The sequence below is a fragment of the Protobothrops mucrosquamatus genome, unplaced genomic scaffold (genome assembly GCF_001527695.2).
Source record: "Protobothrops mucrosquamatus isolate PMUCROS unplaced genomic scaffold, P.Mucros_1.0 scaffold61, whole genome shotgun sequence".
Lineage (NCBI taxonomy): Eukaryota > Metazoa > Chordata > Lepidosauria > Squamata > Viperidae > Protobothrops > Protobothrops mucrosquamatus.
In genome coordinates, this window is record NW_015386440.1 from 1,383,488 (window position 1) to 1,393,667 (window position 10,180).

The 10,180-nt window shown below is 35.7% G+C and overlaps 1 protein-coding gene across 1 annotated transcript in view; it reads left to right on the top strand.

Moving 5' to 3' along the window:
* Positions 1-10,180, top strand: part of PARD3 (par-3 family cell polarity regulator) — a 315,093-nt gene that overhangs the window by 97,975 nt on the left and 206,938 nt on the right. The window lies entirely within an intron of this gene.

A 10,180-nucleotide genomic window follows, 5' to 3' on the forward strand; every position in this document is an offset into this window, starting at 1 on the left:
GCCGCTGACTCGAGTATAAGCCGAGGGGGGCATTTTTCAGCCCCAAAAATGGGCTGAAAAACTCGGCTTATACTCGAGTATATACGGTATATGAAGTTTGAATTTTAAACAGAGCCGCACTCATTTTTTTCAAAATCTCATGTTATTACCCATATTAACTGGTAATATCAACACTAGAGGATTTCAAGTTGATACAACTGTTTCAAAATATTGATGCTTATGGAACATCACTAGCATAGTGATAATCTTTTAAGGTAAATTTAAAGCAAAGGCACTAAGCATACATTTCAGAATGTAGTGGTTCCTTGGTAGAGATTTTTCATGGAAGATTAAAGAAAGGACTATAAAAATATAGTCACATATATAACTTTCTTATTGTTGAGTTTGATTCCGATTAATAATTACAATAACTATAGCACTTAGACTTATATACTGCTTCATAGTGTTTTATAGCTTTCTCTAAGCAGTTTTCGGGGTCAGCATATTGCCCCCAAACAATCTGGGTCCTCATTTTATCCACTTCAGAAGGATGGAAAGCTTGAGCCAGTCAGGATTAAGCCAGTCAGGATTGAGCTCCTGGCTGTGGGCAGAGTTAGCCTGCAATACTGCATTCTAACCACTGCGCCACCATAGCTAATAGGTAAATAATAAAACCAGATGCTCTTTTGTCAAATATATCTGGCCAAACTAAGATGTTTGTTTTATAGTCTTTATTGTAAGCTTTATTGTTATGCTCTGATGCACCAAGGTTTTCTTAAAACCCTGCATGTATCACAATCTGGGCTTCCTCTGCATCCTATGATGTGTATTCCAGGGATGTCCTATGCTAGTAAACTTGTCTCTAAATCAGTGGTCCTCAAACATTGATTGAGGATCTAAAGAGTTGGTTTAAGTGGATTATATCTATTGATATTTACTTAAAACTGATAAAATGTAAAATATTTATTAATTTTATTTTGTGGACCTTGAATAGCTATTGGGAACCCCATGGATCCCCAGATCACATGTTGAGAGTCACTGCTCTAAATAATTTATAATGTGAGTGTTGGGGTGAATAAATATCTCTTTGAACAGCCTACATGATGATTTTGTATGCCAATAAGTATCTGTTAGAGAAAACATCTTGGTGACATATTTCCCCCTCTCTTTAAATCTATTCTGCATATCAAACAGAAGTCAGTTTGCTGAACTTGTTTCATAGTGTGTCACAAGTGGATTCCATTCCCTTCCCTATTTGGTTCTACATGATTCCCCATTTAGGTTTCCTGTTTCTAGTTGTCAGATCCTTCAGCTTCTTATAGTTTTTTTTTACCATTGTTGTAGTTTCTCTTGTGCTGTTAATGGTGAGTGTTGCTGTCATGAGGCTGACAGCAGAAGAAAGCAAAGCTGAACTATTAGCAGTAAGAACACTGGGAAAATCACACAAACTTAGTGTTTGCCTTTCCTCCCCCTACACTATCTTTCAAGCATTTACAGCATATGTTGAAGGGGATGTCAAATGGTATTTGGGGTGAAACTGAACCACTTTAGAAGTTTATTTTGAACAAAAAATAAAAGTATGTCTTTAATATTTATGCAGTAACATTTTAGCACTTGAATTTTCATAAATGAGGTCATTGCAGATCACCGGATGCATTATACTGAAAGTGCACCCACCCCATTGCCGGCAATGGGGAAAAAGTCGTGATATGTCACGCAACGTCATGTTATGTCGTGAGTTTGACATGCCTGGTATAATGAAAGGAATACAGCATATTGGCAAATTCTGGACAATATCTGTGATGTCACTAAAAGTAAACACTTTTTTTACTGATCTCATTTATGCCAATTGCAAGTTAGCAATAGCACTTAGGCTTATATACCATTTCATAATGCTTTACAGAACCCTGTAAGCAGTTTATAGGGCAAGCATACTGCTCCTAACAATCTGGTTCCTCATTTTATCGACCTCAGAAGGATGGAAAGTTTTACCTTGATTCATTTGGTTTAGAAGACTGTAAGCTCTACAATTCTTTTTTTTCTGAAGCATTTAAGAATAGAAAATCATTATCCAAAGGTTCAAGTCGCCAACAGACATAAGTATCAATTTTTGTTTCTTGCATCAAAATGGCAAGAGGAAAGGTATCTGGAAATCAAACTTTATTTTCTTATTTTCTGTTATAAGAAATATAGTACAGTAGATTTTGAAACCCAAAGGTTGGGATCTAGTCTTGAGATTCAATTAATTAGAGAAAGTCAATCACACACCAGTTTTGAATATGACTGGTTATCTTAAATATCTTAAATTAGAATATAGATAAGAAGGAATACCTTGCCATAGTCAAGGGAATCAAGTTAAATGGGGCAGAATTTGTTTGTTTGTTTGTTCATATCCTGCCTTTATTATTTTTATAAATAACTCAAGGTAGTGAACATACCCAGAAAAGATTATATGTGGATGTGTCAGCCTTCCCAGGTAGATCTGATGGGAAACATGACCAGATGACTTAATTCTATTTTATTGTAAAATTACATTAACAGAATTTTACATGTCTTATTGTACAAATCTCCCATCATCTGTTTTATAGCCAGTTTTTTAAAATGAGAAATGTTTACTTTAGGTTTACACTATATGGAGGTTTTCATGCATGCTACATCTTAGAGAAGGGAGCCAGTTTTGTCAGTTTTCTACAATCAGAGAAAGATCCTACACAAGGGGACTTAAGAATCATATACAAGCCAGGGATTCAGACTGTTCAACCTACCACTGGTCTCTGTCTGCACTCATATAAAAAGATAATGACTCCATTAAGTCAAACTTTACATCTGATAATTTCATAATCATAGTTGTATCTCATTCAGTATTCACCAGATCTAGCATTGTTTAGTTTTTCTAGAGAACTGAGGTCTGAATGGTGGTGCCACCTGCTATGGCTTGCACTCAAGCATATAATAAGGATCCCTGAGCTAAATGAAAGTAGTCTTTCAACATATACTATTAAACTGACAATGAAATATATTTCATATTTCCTTTTTTAAATACCAGTGAATTTTTTAAAATCATACTTAAAATGCATGGAGTGCTAGTCCAACTGAGAGTATGTTGCCTATTAAAATATTCTAGAGGAAATACAGCCAGTCAGCCCACTTTCTGCATTGCTATCATTTTGGCTTTGTGGATTTTCCATATGGCAGTTCGGAATCTATGTTTTAAAGAATTCAGCCTAAAATGGAACAGATGAACCTTCTGCTTAAAGCATGTTGATTATTTTAATGTGTAAGAGATCAACTGCAGTATAAAAAAACAGTAATTTGTCATTGCATTTCTGTTTCAGGATAATTATCTTAATCTTGTTTCAGTGTGTGTAAATAAATTGTTAATTATGATATGAGAAATATATGCCAATTAACCTTTGTTCTGTTTTTCAAAAGTCAATAGAGTATTTTGCATTCTGAGTTGCATTTTTCTCTGTTTTTCTCAACCTGTGACCTATTTGTTAGTTTCACCTATAATGGTTTGAGAATACTTTGCCAACAGATATTAGCTTCAGTGATTGAGTCTTAGTGGATTTTTGGGAATTCAGTAAAATGCAAAGAAAAGATATTTTTGATGTGACTTTTCACAATGAGCTGAATTTCCGGATGGAGCATTGTAGGATATTATAAGTATAAGAGTTTGCTGTGTACTAATTTAATTAAACAATATTGTTTATCCATTGCATATACAAAAAATTCCATGCAATATATTACTACTTACTGATTACTAAGACTTATAATTAGCATGTTCAAAGAATGTATACTATTATTGGTAATCCTCAGACTATGACTGTGTGAGGTTATGACAAGGCTGAATGAGTAGTATGGCACTTGGCAACCGGCTTGCACTTACGATGTTTGCAGTATCCTCTGGTTATATGATCAATGTTTCCAATTTTCCATGCTGGTTTCCCATAAGTAAAATCAATCAGAAAGCCAACAAGTAAAATCACAAGTTGCTCCTGCTACTTTTTTTTCTGGGTATCTCAGGCAATATAGTCTGTATATGAAGAATAATGGATTGAGAGATCCATGATTTATATCCAAGTAAGAGGTTATTGAGCATAGCCTATGTAAAGCATAGCATAGCTTTACATAGGTTGGTTCATTCCTAAAATCTCCCTAGGATGCTCCGAGGGACATTTTGGAAGTAATAAAGATAAAGCAATAAAGATCACCCACATTGATAGGATTGTGTTTAGATCAAATCTACATAAAATTATAATGCAAATATTAAACTTTGCTTGAAGAAAAATTCTAAGTGAATGTGTGAAAGAACAAAATTTTTATTTGTGTTTGTGAGACAGATTCATTTGACACTCTAAAACTTGGTTTTGGTGGCAGATTGTTTCTTATGATTCTGCTGGTTATCCTACTGATAGGTTTAAGCTGCCTGGAGGAATAGTTGGGGAGGAGAGACTTGACTAAAATTCCTAGTATTCCTCCAGGCAGCTTAAACCTATCAGTAGGATAACCAGCAGAATCATAAGAAACAATCTGCCACCAAAACCAAGTTTTAGAGTATCAAATGAATCTGTCTCACAAACACAAATAAAAATTTGTAAAGAGAGTTTCAATCAGTCTTAGTCAAAGCATCTAGACTATTGTGGGTTCAATATGACTTTTAGTGAGGATGCTTAAGAATTATGGGAGCACCTGATTTGTTGAATGTCTGCTCCCATAATTCTTAAGCATCCTCACTAAAAGTCATATTGAACCCACAATAGTCTAGATGCTTTGACTAAGACTGATTGAAACTCTCTTTACAAATTTGTGTAGCTCCATTTTAAAGCCCTACATCCCAATCTTGAAAAGGAGTCTTTGTTTAGGAGTCAGATTTAGATTACATTTAGATTATGAGACATACTTTGGTAAAGATAACCACCTGGCGTATTTCAAAACATGAATATTGCATATAACAAATGCTTCTATTGTATTGTATCATTTGGTATTGGTTTCTTATTACTGAATGGGGAGATATTAGTTAGTGATGAGGCTGGCAGAAGCGTTCTCTGTGTTGATTGGGAATGATATTGCTTTTAGAGAGATAAAAGAAAATGCAGTCTTTTGTCTTTGAATAATGGGAAAGTGGTCATGTTAAAAGGAGGTACATCCATTTGGGTGGTGTTGAATAGTTTCAGATTTTTTAAATGAAATCTTTTTCTAAAATAGCTTTTAGAAGATGGAAGAGAGAGATTCATTCCCCCAAATGTGTTTAGTTTCTTTCTGTAGCTATTTATGCAAAGGTTATTGGGAACAATAATGCCTAGAACTAATGCAATTACCCCTCAGGAATAGTTTTATCTAACACGCATTATCTGTTCACTGCTTAATTTGAATCTCAGAATTAATCAGTGGAGTGTTGGTGAACAATCCTTTATTTGTGCTTAATTTGAGAGCAACTGTTAGCTCTGTAGTGCATCTCTGAATGCACCGCAAAGTGTTTCATCTATTTAATCACATACACTTGTTTCTTTGTGGATGAGTATCACAGGCTGTGTTTGAATCAAGATAATTTGATGGCATAGTTCTGGAAGTACATTTATTTTTAATATTAAAATTAACATTCATATTATCACAGAATATTTGGAGATGGTCTAGTTCAGCCCCTTGCTCTTCACTATTAGAGAATACCTGAGGGTTGACCATCTAGCCTCTATTTAAGCTCCTCTAGTAGAGGAGAATCCAGCATCTCCTGCTCCATTGCTAGGCAACTTTACCTTTAGAAATCAATCCTTCAAGGAAGTACCACAAGAAATACGTGAATTCTACTTTATCCATATAGGTTACAATAATAGAATTTTGAAAGTCTAACAGTTATTCTTTTCCTTCCATCTTATTTCCGAGAGAGTCAATGTAGGGCCACCTCATGCTTTCTTGTTTTCCTGAGTTGAGCTCATGTTTTATTAATGGTTGCCACATAATTTTTCTGCAGTATTCTAGCTGGAGTTTGAGCAAAACAGAATAGAGAAATGCTTTCTTCTGATCTTGACCTTATTCTGGTTGATATAGCCTAGAACTGCATATACTTTTTTGCAGCTGCCTCACAGAGCTGCCTCACAGTGTGGCTCAATGTGTGGCTCATAATCTTTAGTTTGTGATGCACCAAGGTACTCAGTTTTTTAACACATAGATTTCTGTCCAATATAATATCCCACATACTATGTTTTTCCCCCCACAAATGTAGGACTTAACATTTTTCCTTGTTGAAATTCATGTTTCTTCCCCATTCTCCCCTGCCTTACCCAATTTAAATCTTACATCGGTCTGCACATCCCATGGATCTGATAAAGTAAACTGCAGCTTGTAAAAGCCTTTTAATAAAATTTGTTAGAAAAATGCTACCAGATTCTTATTTTTTTTGTTATTATAGACTGAGAATGCACTCTTCCTATTGAATCTTAATAGTATTTTCAAAGGTATTTCATAATCACAAGTCATTTGTAAAATATTACACTATGGAGCCCTGCTTTACACCTTCAGCACTTCCTTCCAGCTTGATGTAGAACCACTGATGTACATTTTTTTTAACTACAGTCATTCAGCCATCTATTTAATGGTAATATACTCTAGCCCTTACCATCTTCTCTATTAAAATTTCCTAGGAGACTTTGCAGAATGCATTACTGAAATCAACATTTACTATGTTCACTGCATTCCTGAAGTCAACTAAACTAGTCAGACTATTGGAAAAGATCAGGTTGCTTGATGTAATTACTCTTAATAAAGCCATGCAGCTTCCTGTCAAATGTTGCCTTCTTTTCAAAAAGTTGTGACAGTTTAATAATCTGTTTGAGAGTTTTGCTTGATATCAGCATGAAACATATTCCAGACTTTTGTCTTCAGTGCATATGAAGAATTGATTTACAGTGTGATCTTATGCATGTCTATTAGAAATAAATCAGAGTTTCCGGTGACGTCACTGTAAGATGGGTGCTGGGGAATGAATTTTCCTTCACCAAGCTCGATTTCTACCAGCTGGGGAGGTAGGACCAAAAGTCTCCCCGAAGGGGTGACTGGCCATAGGGTGAAACTTTGCAGATCACAAACTGGCCGGCTTGGTCCAAAGGAGACTTCATGACTGGCAGGAAGAAAGGCTGACCTCAGTCATGCGGTCTGCCAGAAGCAGCTGATCATCGGAGACAACGAATTTTAAAGCAGAAGGCAAAACAGCTGATCTGGGTGAGACTACTTTCCTTATCTGTCTACAAGTGGAAATACCAGTTCTGGAAAACAGCATTTAAAAGCAAATCCCCAAGCTCCAGGGAGGGGGGATTTTTTTCTTTACCCCTCCCTCCTGAACTATAAGCAGTGGTTTAAAGTATGATGGGAATGGACATCTAATGACATCTAGTGGTAAAACTGAGAACTACATGCAGTTTTTTTTGTCTTTATTTTACTGAGTTGCTCTGATTGGAGTAAAACTTGGCTACATGCCCAGACATTACTTATAGTTTAAACCTTTTGGTGTCCTTGGAATTTAAAGTCCTGAAGATTGTGGCTGGAAAAGAAAGACTCTTTTTGGATTGCCCTGTCTTACAGGATGGATTGCAATTATAAATAAAAACTATGTTTGAAGTCATCTGTTTACAAATGCAGCTTGACCTGGAATCTTTATAAACTGTTTTGAAAGAGTGAATAACAAGAAATCCCTCCGAACAGAATACCTTGGATTACAAATTTGGGATTTTTTTCTCCCCCCCCTTTTTGCTCTTTTTTACTATTTACTATTTTTATTGTTTACCTCTCGTATTTGTTAGGAGCCTATTGTATTATAAATTTTGACTTACTTGGTGGATTACAATGTATGATTTAAAGATAAAGATGAGCGCTCCTAACTTATCTAAAGTTGGAAAAAAATGACCTTCTGCTCCCTCTTCGGCTTCTGCAAGTCCAGTCTATCAGAGATCAGTTGATACAATGCTTCAACAAGAAAAGGCTAATACCTTCCAAAAGGACACTCAAGCGACTCTACAAGCGATACAAGAGGCAATCGCTACTCACATGGCGGTCACATCGAGAAACCATGAGGAATTGAAAAGTGATTTTGATAAAATGAATAAAAATTAACAATATGGATTCTCAATTTGAAACTTTTAAACAGATGATCACAAATAATCAACAAAGAATTAAAAAAATAGAAGATAAATCAACTGAGGTTGATCAGAAACTAGAAGTTTTAAAAGGTGAAAATCAGAAGTTGATCCAAATAAATGAAGAACTAGAAGACTCGATAGCTGGGATGGATATGGACATACTTTTTAAGATTTCAAAATATAATGGAAGATAAGGAAGAGGATCTCCTAGGCTTGACAACCAAATTATTGGCAGACGCATTAGGAACTGGGAAACAGCAAATGGAAGGAGAATTAGACCAGATCTATCGAATCAACTCAAACTAGGCTAGAAGAAATAAAGTTCCCAGGGAAGTACAGGTTAGATTTCTTAAAAGATCTACAAGAGACGAGATTTTGAGAAGAGTAATAGATGAATCTTTGAAATATAAAGAAAAAGAAATTGTAGTCCTCAAACAAATTCCTAGGAGAATAAGAGAATCCCGAAGAGAATACCAGTTTCTAACTAGGAAATTAATTAAAAAAGGAGTGAATTTCAGATGGCTGATTCCAGAAGGGATTTTAATTTACTGGGATACAAAAAGATATAGACTGAACATGTTGCTTAAAGCAAAGGAATTCTTCGACAACCATAGAGCATTTTTGGAAAGAGGTGACCCTTAATCCGGTACAAAGAGAGAAACAAAGAAACAGGAAGAAATGGCAGTAGAAGGAGCAGTCAGACCAAGAGAGAAGGAAGAAATTAAAAATATATATACAGAAGAAGGAGCAAGACCAAGAGATCAGAGACAGATAAGATTGACTTAGATATAATTGAAAGAGATAGAGGAGAGTGGGATTTTGTCAATGAATATAAATGGACTAAATTCTCCTTCAAAAAGGAGAAAAATCTTTACACAATTACAAAATTTAAAATTGATATAATTTGTCTTCAAGAAACACACATTAAGAGACAACATTATAAGTTGTTAGAACAATAGAAAATTGGTAATCTTCAATTTTGCACTCAGCACTTCAAAAGAAAAGAGGAATAGCTTTATACATTAAAGAAACAATGAACCCCAAACAAATCTATGCAGATGAAGAGGGGAGAATATTGATGGATCAAAAACAGATACTGATGGTAGCAATATATGAACCAAATGATAAACGAGAACAATTTTACCAAAAACTATATAAAAAATATTAGATTTAAACTATCAAAATCTTTGTATAATGGGAGACTTTAATGCAATAACAGATGGAACTTTGGACTGCAAAAGCACCAAACAAGGGAGAAAAGGAGCAAATATATTACCTAAAGCATTTTTAAAAATGACAGAAGAACTCTGTATCCAAGATATATGGAGAGAAAAAAATCCAAAGAAATTACAATATATATTTTACTCAAATAGACATAAATCATGGTCTAGAATTGATATGATATGGACATCTTTGGAACTTAATACAATGATACAAGAAATTGAGATAGAAACTAATATTTGGGCAGATCATAACCCAATAAAGATGACTTGGAGAGGAACTAAGAAAAAATTAAGATGGTCCTTGAATAAATCTATATTGAAAGAAAAAGAATTTTTACAACAAGCAACAAAGGAAATGGATTTTTTCCTCAAAAGAAACAAGAAAGAAGAAACATCGCTTCACGTTGGTGAATGATCTCTGGAGGGCCCGGGACAGGGGTTATTCCTCTGTCCTAGTTCTTTTGGACCTCTCAGCGGCTTTTGATACCGTGGACCACGGTATCATGCTGCGGCGCTTGGGGGAGTTGGGAGTGGGAGGCACTGTCATGCGGTGGTTCTCCTCCTTCCTCACCGACCGTATGCAGTCTATTGGCAGGGGGACAGAGGTCGACCCCAAGGCCCCTAACTTGTGGGGTGCCACAAGGGTTGGTCCTCTCTCCGCTTCTGTTCAATATTTATGTGAAGCCGCTGGGGGAGATCATTCGTGGCTTTGGGGTGGACTTCCATCAGTACGCTGATGATACTCAGCTGTACATTTCCACCCCAGGCCACCCCAATGATGCCCTTGACGTGATGGCCCGATGCCTGGAGGCCGTAAGGGTCTGGATGGGGAGAAACAGACTCAGG